Source organism: Salvia miltiorrhiza, chromosome 1, assembly GCF_028751815.1.
Source record: "Salvia miltiorrhiza cultivar Shanhuang (shh) chromosome 1, IMPLAD_Smil_shh, whole genome shotgun sequence".
Taxonomy (NCBI): Eukaryota; Viridiplantae; Streptophyta; class Magnoliopsida; order Lamiales; family Lamiaceae; genus Salvia; species Salvia miltiorrhiza.
The window spans coordinates 61,981,367-61,992,040 of record NC_080387.1 but is presented as its reverse complement, the minus strand read 5'-3'; the positions used below and the strand labels follow the sequence as shown (position 1 = coordinate 61,992,040).

General features: G+C 35.9%; 1 protein-coding gene across 2 annotated transcripts in view; it reads left to right on the top strand.

Annotated features, from left to right (window-relative positions):
• LOC131001622 (H/ACA ribonucleoprotein complex subunit 4) overlaps positions 1-10,674 on the top strand; it is an 806,367-nt gene that overhangs the window by 285,570 nt on the left and 510,123 nt on the right. The window lies entirely within an intron of this gene.

Below are 10,674 nucleotides of genomic sequence, written 5' to 3'. Positions count from 1 at the left end.
ACTTCTTTGCAATTAAAATTCGTCCAAATTTTTTTCAAAAAAAAAAATCGTCCAAATTTTACAAAAATCTAAATATTGTAATTTTCGGTATTAGAGTATTTGATTTGTGAAATTAAAAGCTAGATTTTGACGAGTTCAAGTAGAGTGATAATGTTATATATGAATCTATGTCTAATACTTATTGATAGCGATGAATTTTGTTGAAATAGTTCTTAATCGACCGTTTTTATTAGACTAGACGTCAAAATTTGCAGTCGCTAATGTATATGTCAAAATATTCATTCTATCCAGTCCACTAAAACATGAGGTGGTCTCATGTGAAGCCGATTTTACGGTGAAACCGAATTTACAATGACACTATTTTAACAAACAAATGATACTTTAAAATATTAAAATATCATTTGTATGTTGAAATAGTGTCATTGTGAAGCCGGTTTCTCCATAAAATCGGTTTCACATGAATTTTTGTGCTAAAACATAGTCTTTATTAAAAGTTTGAATTGTAGAAAAATTTGCACTGAGTTTTAATTGTTAAAAATTAAAAATATAGAATACTTATTTACGACGATTTGAAAACCATATTTCCAAATGGTCACGTAATTTATCCATTGATTTATTATTAAATCTTTTCATTACATCTGAAATTTTTCTGTTTATTTACGGCATACAATGCAGTAATTCTAAAAATATAATAGGAAATCCCATAAAAGTCCTCGAACAAAGTGGTAGTCCACTTTATATGCCTATCAACGATCATGCCATGTTGGTTTTCAGTTAGTCTCTTTCTTTGACCCATTTTTGTTAGTTCATTTCGAACGAGGGTGTCATTCTACAATTCCCTAATTTATGAATGCATTAAATTTTCTAGGTAAAATAATATTTGCTTAAAACGACTAACGAGATAATGTTAAAGTGCAAAATGCGACTCACATTTAGATGAAAAGTGCCTATGTCTCTTTCCATTTGCCCATTTATGTCAATTCATTGCTAGCTTGTAGGAAAAAAAAAAAAAAAGGATAGGGTGAAAATAGATTAGTACTACTAACTTCTACCAACCACCATAGGAATATTAGGAATGAAGATGAAAACATATGTTAAACATCACAAGTGCACCCTCATAAATAGTGTGTGATATATTGATTTTTTTTATTTCGGTGCAAGTCTATATTTGAGAAGACAATTATAAAGAGAATGTAGTTAAATGTAATAAATTTCATAATAATATATGATGAGAGGTAAGTTGCGTGTCAACGCATTCCAGCAAAGCTTATCAACCTTCGAAGTTATAACAATCATAATGCTTACTTATGACTTGAGAAATTATTATTATTATTATTATTACAACGCTAATCACTTCAGAGTTGAGTATTGAAGTCCTCAAAAGAAGTCTGGTAGAAAAAATAAAAATAAATCAAGGTCTCCAAACTTAAAATGGCATTACTGAGATTGTTTCACATCAAACATGTGGACCAAAGCTGACAGTCGTGAATATGGATAAAATAGTTCGACAAGTTCATCGTTATTTTCCACACTATGTCACTGATTCTCGCTCATTTTTGTATTTGTATATATAGAATGCACAATGTATGGCTTCACCATTATATAACAAATAATTAGTAACAAGTATTAATAGATACTCTCTTCGTCCCAATATTCGTGGCTTATTTCTTTTGGGCACGAATATATAGGAGGCTAAAATTAAAAATTATACTATTGTTTGTTTCATATCCTTAATGTTACTTTTAATTAAGAGTTAAACTGTGGGTCTCTCTTCGTCTCTCTCCTTCTCCTAATTTTCTTTTCACATACAGCCTTCTATTAATGTATATTAAAAGTAGACTGTTGAGTTAAAATAGAACTCTGGTGGAGGGTTAGTGGCAGTGGGATATAAAGCCTATTATTACAATTGAGAGAAACTAAATTAAAACACTTTTGGTGTATTAATGTTAAATATATATATATATATATATATATATATATATATAGGGGGCCGCTCCAATGAGACCCCCTAATTTTAGTGAGATCTAGGGCACGATCTGATGCGTTTATTTTATCAATCTTATGGCTGATATTGTATCAGGAGGGTGATTTTTTTTCACAGGGTTCGAATCCTAGAGGGAGCAGAATATTTTAAATTTTGTTATTCATCAGCATATACTGCATTGTTCATCAGTATATACGACCCTGTTCATCAGTATATATGTCTTATTCATTACGAATTTTTTAAATTTTATTTTTCATCAGTATATACATCTTGTTCATTAGATATACGTTTTGTTCATTAGTATTATATGTCTTATTCATTGTCCTAGTGTTTCACAAAAATTATGGGGTCTCACTGGAGCGCGCCCCTATATATATATATATATATATATATATATATATATATTTAATTAATAATTAAATATTAATTAAATATTTTACCGACGATAAAAATAAGGACGGAAACGAACTCGATCACTAATTAACAACATATTTCAGGTAGTATCTCCACATATTCAAAGATTATAAATATATGAGTGAGTATATAGCATTTAAATGAATTATTAGGTGTAGATATATCAATAATACGAGTGTTCTGTACTGGTGACCACGCGAAAAGAATTTCAAAGTTAAGCGTGCTTGACACAGAGCACAAGCAAGATGGGTGACCCACTGGGAAGTCGGGTCACCGACTGGGAAGTTCGTATAAAGTATGCAATACCGTATAAATACGGAAATAAATTGTGGATATACAATAAAATATATAAATAAATAAATAAATAAATAAAATAAAAAAATAAAATTAAAATAATTACCGAGGGCAAAATGCCGTCGGTAATTACCGACGGCATTTTGCCCTCGCTAAAAGCCCAGCCCCCTCCGGCGAAGCACCACCGGACGGCGGTGGTTTATTACCGACGACATTGTACTGCCGCTAATTAGCGGCGGCAAACGCCGTCGCTAATGTTCCGGCATGGCTCCGCCGGACTCCGGTGGAATCACCGGCATTAATGCCGTCGGTAATTAGCGGCGGCAACCACCGTCGCTAATTCTCCGGCATTGCTCCGCCGTTTAACGGCGGAAATTCCGGCGGCATAGCCGCCGTTAATTGCCGACGGCGGCCGGTCGCCGCCGGTATTGTCGTTACCGACGAGTCGCTTAGCGGCGGCAGCTTGCCGCCGGTAACACAATTTACCGGCGGCCGTCTTTTATTACCGACGGCATTTTGCCGTCGGTAATTGCCGATTTTTTTGTAGTGAAAGAGGGTTTTTTTTTTTTAGATTTACACACTCTCATATATAAAATAACTTGAATTTTTTATTTATTGATTGTACAAGAAGTATTTTAATAATTGAGTCGTGCTTCATCGTCTGAAGAGAAATATATTGGCGCCAAAGTGTCGTAATATTCGAAAGAGGAGAAAAGAATAGTTAATATATATATATATATATATATATATATAGGGGAGAGTTCAATGGAGACCACTCCCCTATATAGAGAACGAAGACCAAATCTGGTTCCTTGATCTAACTTAATCTAATGGTGGTAATTTAATTGATTAATTTTATTAATTTTCATTTATTTTATAATCAAAAGGTTAAGCATGTCATTTTCTATTTAACCCTAATCTCACTCATTATCTCTCATTCACGCTCTCTCTCTATCTCTCTCTCTCAATCACTCTCCCCCCTCCCCCGCCGCCTCCATCTCTGCTGCTCCGCCGCCTTCCTCCCCGCCGTCGCCGCTTCTGCTCCGCCGCCATCCTCTCCATTCTCCCTTCCACCGCCTCCCTCCCCTATCGCCTCCATCTCTTCTTCCTCCTCCTGCTGCTCCGCCGGCGTCGCAGGCAGAGGTATTCTCGAGGCTGTGCTGCCCCGGCGTCGTCAGGGTGAAGCCGATGAAGACGACGATGGTAGAACGCTTGTGGTGGCGACCGTCGCGCTGCGCCGTCGTCGGATTTGCAGATCTGCATATTGTCAATGAAGTGTTCGCAGAAAATATCAATGAACATACTGATGTTCGTAGAAAACCAATGAACAAACTGATGTTCGTCGATATGTTCGTAGAAAAACCAATGAACATACTGATATTCGTCGATATGTTCGTAGAAAAACCAATGAACAAACTAATGTTCATCGAAATGTTCGTAGGAAAACAATGAACATACTAATGTTCATCTATTATGTTCATTGACGGATCAGGTCCCAGAATTGGAAAAGAGTAATTTTCGGGATTTGTTCAACCAGATGCCATAATTCGTGGATTTGAGTGGACGTTTTTGCCCTTTTTGGATTAAATAAATGTAATTAACCATTATTTAATTACATGAAAAATCAAATCAGGAAATAATCTGGATCATTGATTGGATTGAGATGAATGGCCTTGATTTGGTCTTCATTCTCTATATAAGAAATGGTCTCCATTGAATGCGACCCTATATATATATATATATATATATATATATATATATATAGGGGGCCGCTCCAATGAGACCCCCTAATTTTAGTGAGATTTAGGGCACGATCTGGTGCGTTTATTTTATCAATCCTATGACTGATATTGTATCTAGAGGGTGATTTTTTTTCGCAGGGTTCGAATCCTGGAGGAAGCAGAATATTTTAAATTTTGTTATTCATCAGTATATACTGCATTGTTCATCAGTATATACAGCCCTGTTCATCAGCTTATATGTCTTATTCATTACGAATTTTTTAAATTTTATTTTTCATCAGTATATACATCTTGTTCATTAGATATACGTTTTGTTCATTAGCATTATATGTCTTATTCATTGTACTCATGTTACACGAAAAATAAGGGGTCTCACTGGAGCGCGCCCCTATATATATATATATATATATATATATATATATGACTTTAGTGTGACATGTTATACTACAAATATAATTATTTATGAATATTTTATGAGAAGAGAATTAATAGGACTTCATTTACTCTTAAATTCTACAAGTAGAATTTATAATTCACCTAATTAACATATCCTCGGACGTCTTTAATTGGGTTATATTTTAACTGGAATATGTCAAGATTCATAGGTTCCAAATTTGGATGAAATCGAGAGGTGGCTTGTTAAAGTTTTGAGTATTTTGGTTCACAAAAATCTTAGTATTTTGCTATTACGGAGAGATTTTGGTATATAAATATCTTTAAAATCAAAAGCAAATAGCAAAAAGTTTCAATTCAATTTAAAGATACTTGAAATTGAATAAGGTCCTCTTGTGTAACAGTAAATACTAGTAGTAATTTTTTAAGCTTAACTTACTAATTTTTATAAAAGATTGAAGTTAGTTCAGTTGATAAGATATTTTTTATCCAATCATTGTATTAAGGATTTGGGAAAATAATGAATCATTAATAGTGATCCTCCTAAAAAATCTTACCAAACTTTTGTAATTTTATCCATTTCCGTTTCGTAGTTAAGTTGAAACAATCACTTGCTCATCCTCATTTAGAAGAAACCACGAGGATGTTTGAAGGAATGTCTCATATAAGAAAATGTATCGGTAATTTATATATATTTTACAAATATAAAAAAATCAACAATGCTAACATTTTAGACGATTGCTATTGCAATTATTATTACATTATTAATATATTTCTGATACGTGAGCCTGTGCGATACACGACCAACATCAAAATTAAACGATATTTTAAATAAATAAATATAATTATTTAATATAATCAAAACAAAAGTAAATATAAATAATTTTTTTTAAAGTGAAATAATCCACTCCAAATACTCAATAACAAAGTATGAATATGAAAATATATGAATTATTATTTTATATTTTTAATATTGAAATATCAATTACTCCAACTAATTTTAATTGATAATGAGTACAAATGTGCAAATTTATCAAAAATCAAAAAGATGTACAAAATCATCTATTTGCATATAGTTTAATAATATATTTTTTGAATGCATATTTAAATTATATTTATTCGGTCATTTTTTTTAAATACATAGTTTACAAATAAAAGTTCCCAAAAATCTGATTTTGCAAAAAGAGAAAGGATTTATTTTAATAAATAATAATTTTCCAATTGATTAAGTTTAATTTTATAACATTCAATAATAATGTTTCGTTATTTAGTTGGGTTTTGATTTGAATAAAAAAAATATTTTGAAAAAAATGGTGCTATTGGTGAGTCGTAAGTACATATATGTGCCAAGTAAAGTAACTTGAATAAACATGACAATAATAATTTTTATATGCATTTAAATTTTAATTTGTGTTGTTTTACATATAAATATTATTTTATCAATCGGTTAATGGAAAAAAAAGTGTTGAACGACATGATATAGTTGTCGTTCATTTTCAATAATATAGACGATCTTAGTAAATGTAAATAAACATGCTACTACAAAATTAAAGCGTTTAATTTAATTTTTTTTTATCTTTATTTCTAAAGATGATCAATAATGATTCTCCAATTAATGATTGAGTCATCTTGATCCTTAATATATACGTAAATGTAAGTCTAATATAAAATTTAATTTAAAATAATAATAGTAGATATGTTAATATAAATAAGGGCAAATCGGATGAAAATACCTCGCTTTATACCAAATTCCGGTTTTTTGACAAACCTTTTAATTGTAGCAAGAAATTGAACGACCTTTCAATTTATTGCAATTGGCATCCCCGGTGTTTTTTCGGCCAAATTAAATATGAGTTGGCAGCCGGAATGCCAACGTAGCATCAGAAATGCCAAATCACACCCATCATCCCCTCCCACGTCACCCTCTCTCTCTCTCCACCCTGGTGCAAGGATTCGAATCCTTGAACCGTGCATCCGCCGTCGCCGTGAAACCGCAATCATATGAACCGTGCATCCGCCGTCGTCGTTTCACGGTTCCCAACTGCTCACACACTGCCGATACTCAGCCATCGTCGCTTCCCAAAACAACCGTGCCGTCGAATCCGAGGTCTCTCCCTCCACTGTCGAAGAAGCATCATAAACGGCTGAGCAAAAAAAAAGGGGGGCTGAGCAGAAAAAGATTTTGAGCTCCTCTGCAAAAATCAGCGACGCCAATTTCACAATCCGGCGAGCTTTCAAGCCGCACCAGCAGCTCCTCCCTATCTCAAAATTTTCGCCGCCTACCTCTGTTTTCGGCGGACGCCACCGTCCAGCCATCACCACACCTAGTCAGAGCAAGGGATGGTTCCTCTCAGCCCCCGATTCACCACGAATCACCGTCGCCTAAAACTCTTCTTTTTCGGAGATCCGCCATTGTCGCCTTAAAACGGAAGCCGGCGAAAATTTCTGCAAAAAAGAAACATTTTCGCTACATCAAAGCTCTGATTCAGATCCGAGGCCTTCTCAAGACGCTCGCAGAGCTCCCCCGCCTTGGGGAATAACGCGGCCCCTAAGGGGGTCCGCCTTCGCCGCCGAATCCACGCAGAAGCGATGAGAATCGCGGTGAAGAATACCACCGCCGTCGCCTCCGAACGAAAACCGACGAGGGTCAACACCAGGGTACACAGCCGCCGGTCATCGCCGCTTCCTCTGGACCCTCAAAGAACCGCAATCTTACCTTCTCCGAGCATCCGCCGTCGCCGTGAAACGGCTCAAGGATTCGAATCCTTGCACCAGGGTGGATAGAGAGAGAGGGTGACGTGGGAGGGGATGATGGGTGTGATTTGGCATTTCTGATGCCACGTTGGCATTCCGGCTGTCAACTCAGATTTAATTTGGCCCGAAAAATACCAGGGATGCCAATTGCAATAAATTGAAAGGTCGTTCAATTTCTTGCTACAATTAAAAGGTTTATCAAAAAACCAGAATTTGGTATAAAGTGAGGTATTTTCATGTAATTTGCTCTATAAATAAATATAAAAATAATACAGATATATTAACACAACAACGATATCATAAATAAGTAAACCATCAATATATTATCATTAAATCATAAACCTGTAAATTAAATCTTAATTAACCACTAAATAGTAATATCAATCAACAAATCGTAATTTACGTAACAATCATACCATCAAGACATCAACCAATAAACCAAACAAATAAACTCTAATTTACAATTATACCATCAAGTTATGAACCAACAAATCAACAAATCCTATTTAATACCATTTTCAATATTTAAGTAATTAATATCATTTTCAATTGAAGTTGAAATCAAATTAATTTAAATAAATAAATTGACTCCACCCGTTTTAAATTGAAGTTGTGTTGAGTATTGTGTAACAGTGTAAGCCATATAAGGTGGGGGTGGCCGGGTGGGTCATGGCCCATGGGGCTACTTTTAAAATTTAAATAAATAATTATAGAATATTACTAATAAATACTAGTAATAATTAATAAAAAATCAATTTTGGTTTTTTACCCATCATTTCGATTAATTCGAGAATAAAAAAATTATCATTATTCAATATCTACTCCCTCCATTCCACTAGTGAGACTCTTTCTATTTTGAATGTCCCACCATAAGTGAGACTATTTTATTTTTGGAAACAAGTTTTACCTTAAACACATTTTCATTTTTTCATATACACACAAAATACACTTTTCTTAATTCTCGTGCTAAAAAAAAGTCTCACTTATAATGGGACGAAGGGAGTATATCCCAAAATCGATTTAAATATGATTCGATTAAGTAAATACCTATATCCGAAAATAATTTAAACACCACTTTTCATGTATTCCATGTACTATTTAGAATTTAAAATAAATACTCGTTCCTGGAGCTTGAACAATATTCTTTTTTGGATTATCTGGTGAAGTTTGAGCAGTACTCCTTATATGATAATTTTTTTTCTTTTATTTATTTTTTCACCTTTTCACATATCACACTTAATACATAAAATATTAACTCCTTATAATTCATGCCAAAAAGAAATTGTTCAAATTTTGTGGGACAGATGATTACAAATCATACAAAAAATAGTGTAGTACTTCCCCCGTCTCATTAAAAATGCCCTACTTTTTATAATGGGATGTTTCATTACAAATATCTCATTTATTTTTTTAGCAAAATATTTTTTTATATCTAATATTTAAATAGTTTTCATAAATTCACTTTATGTACTAATTACTATTCCCTCCGTCTCATTTCAATAGGCTCGTTTTATATTTTGAGTAAAAATACGTACTTAATTGGTGTGGATCACGTCACTTTTCTATTAAAAATAATTTTTTTAATTTTCGTATCCAAAAGAAATGAACCTATTGAAGTGAAACAGTGGGACGGAGGGAGTACGTTCTTCTATTTTTGTGTTTAACGGGACATTTGCAAGGGAGTAATTGTTTTCTCATTTTCTCATTATTGGGATTCATGAAAAAGGGTATTAGAATGAAGGAGGATTAGTGTTGGAGAGCAGCGCCTATATACTGTTCATCTCTGACTTTCATTCGCCTCTCTAATGTTCATCTCTGACTTGGAACGAGAGCAGCGCCTCCACAGCGCCTCCAGCAGCTCCTCATTCCAGCAGCGCCTCCAGTCAGGATCGGCGTGGCGGAGAGGCTGGAGAGAGATCCAGCAGCAGTAGTAGAAAAGTCGAGATTCATCGCCGATCCAGCAGCAGTCGCCGCTCCGCCTAATCGCCGAGAGAGCTCGCCGATCAGCATCATCGCCGGTTGGACCGAGCAGCAGCAGATGGGGCGGCTGCGCACCAGCTCCTGAGAAGCGACGTACGGACGACGGGCTGCTCCTGAGCGAGGCGGCTGCGCACCTCCTTGAGCTCCGCCGCCAACGAGCATCAGCGCCGACCCTAGCCGCCACCGGACTGGATCATCATCCTGCTGCTCCGGCAGCCTCGCCGGCCGGAGCTCATGATAAGGGAGCTTCAAGAACTCCTCCCTCAAGCTTTAACTCCATGACTCATTCGGCTGCTCGGGCCACCTCGTCAGCCGGAACTCAAGATAAGGGATTCCTAAATCTCCCCTCTGTTTCTGCGAATTTTGAACACCCTAAACCTTCATCTTCTTCCGCTCGGTCTATACCTGCCACGGTTGGTAACAGCGTGGTGAAGACTACTGAGGCCCAGGATGCCGCTGGGAAGACATCGGCCACAAAACCTTGTGATGCCGATTGCACGGCAGTTGATAGGAATTCTGTAAATCCTAGCGTGGCCGATAACGCTAGGATTTCTTATGCTAGTGCTACTGTTAAGCGACCCGTTAAACGGCAAGATTTAGCTGCTCATGTTTTTCATGATTTGCGTCCAACGAAGGAAGGAGATCAATTCTCTCTCAAAATTCCTAAGGCTTTATATTTAAAGGAGGTCCAAGCTTTTGAGCATGCACTAACAGGACGACTTCTGCTGGGGAAAGGCGATAAGCCACGTTCAACTATGGAGTTGAAGTCGGAGCTTCAACAGATTTGGGGTATAAATTCTGACTGGCAACTGATTCCGCTGGGAAAGGGATTTTACACGCTCCGTTTTACTACAGCGACTGATAAAGCTACGGCAAAGGCAAAGGTGATCTGGGAGCTGTCAAAGGGTCTTCTTCGGCTCCGAGAGTGGACTCGCAACTTTGATCCATTCAAAGAAAACTCTCCCTTGGCTAATGTTTGGGTGCGAATTCATTATCTTCCTATCGAGTATTGGAATCCACAAATTATCTCTGGAATTGGTCGTTACTTGGGTCATCCTCTAAAGATCGATGGTGCTTCGGCAGGTAGAGATTTTGGACATTTCGCCCGTATTC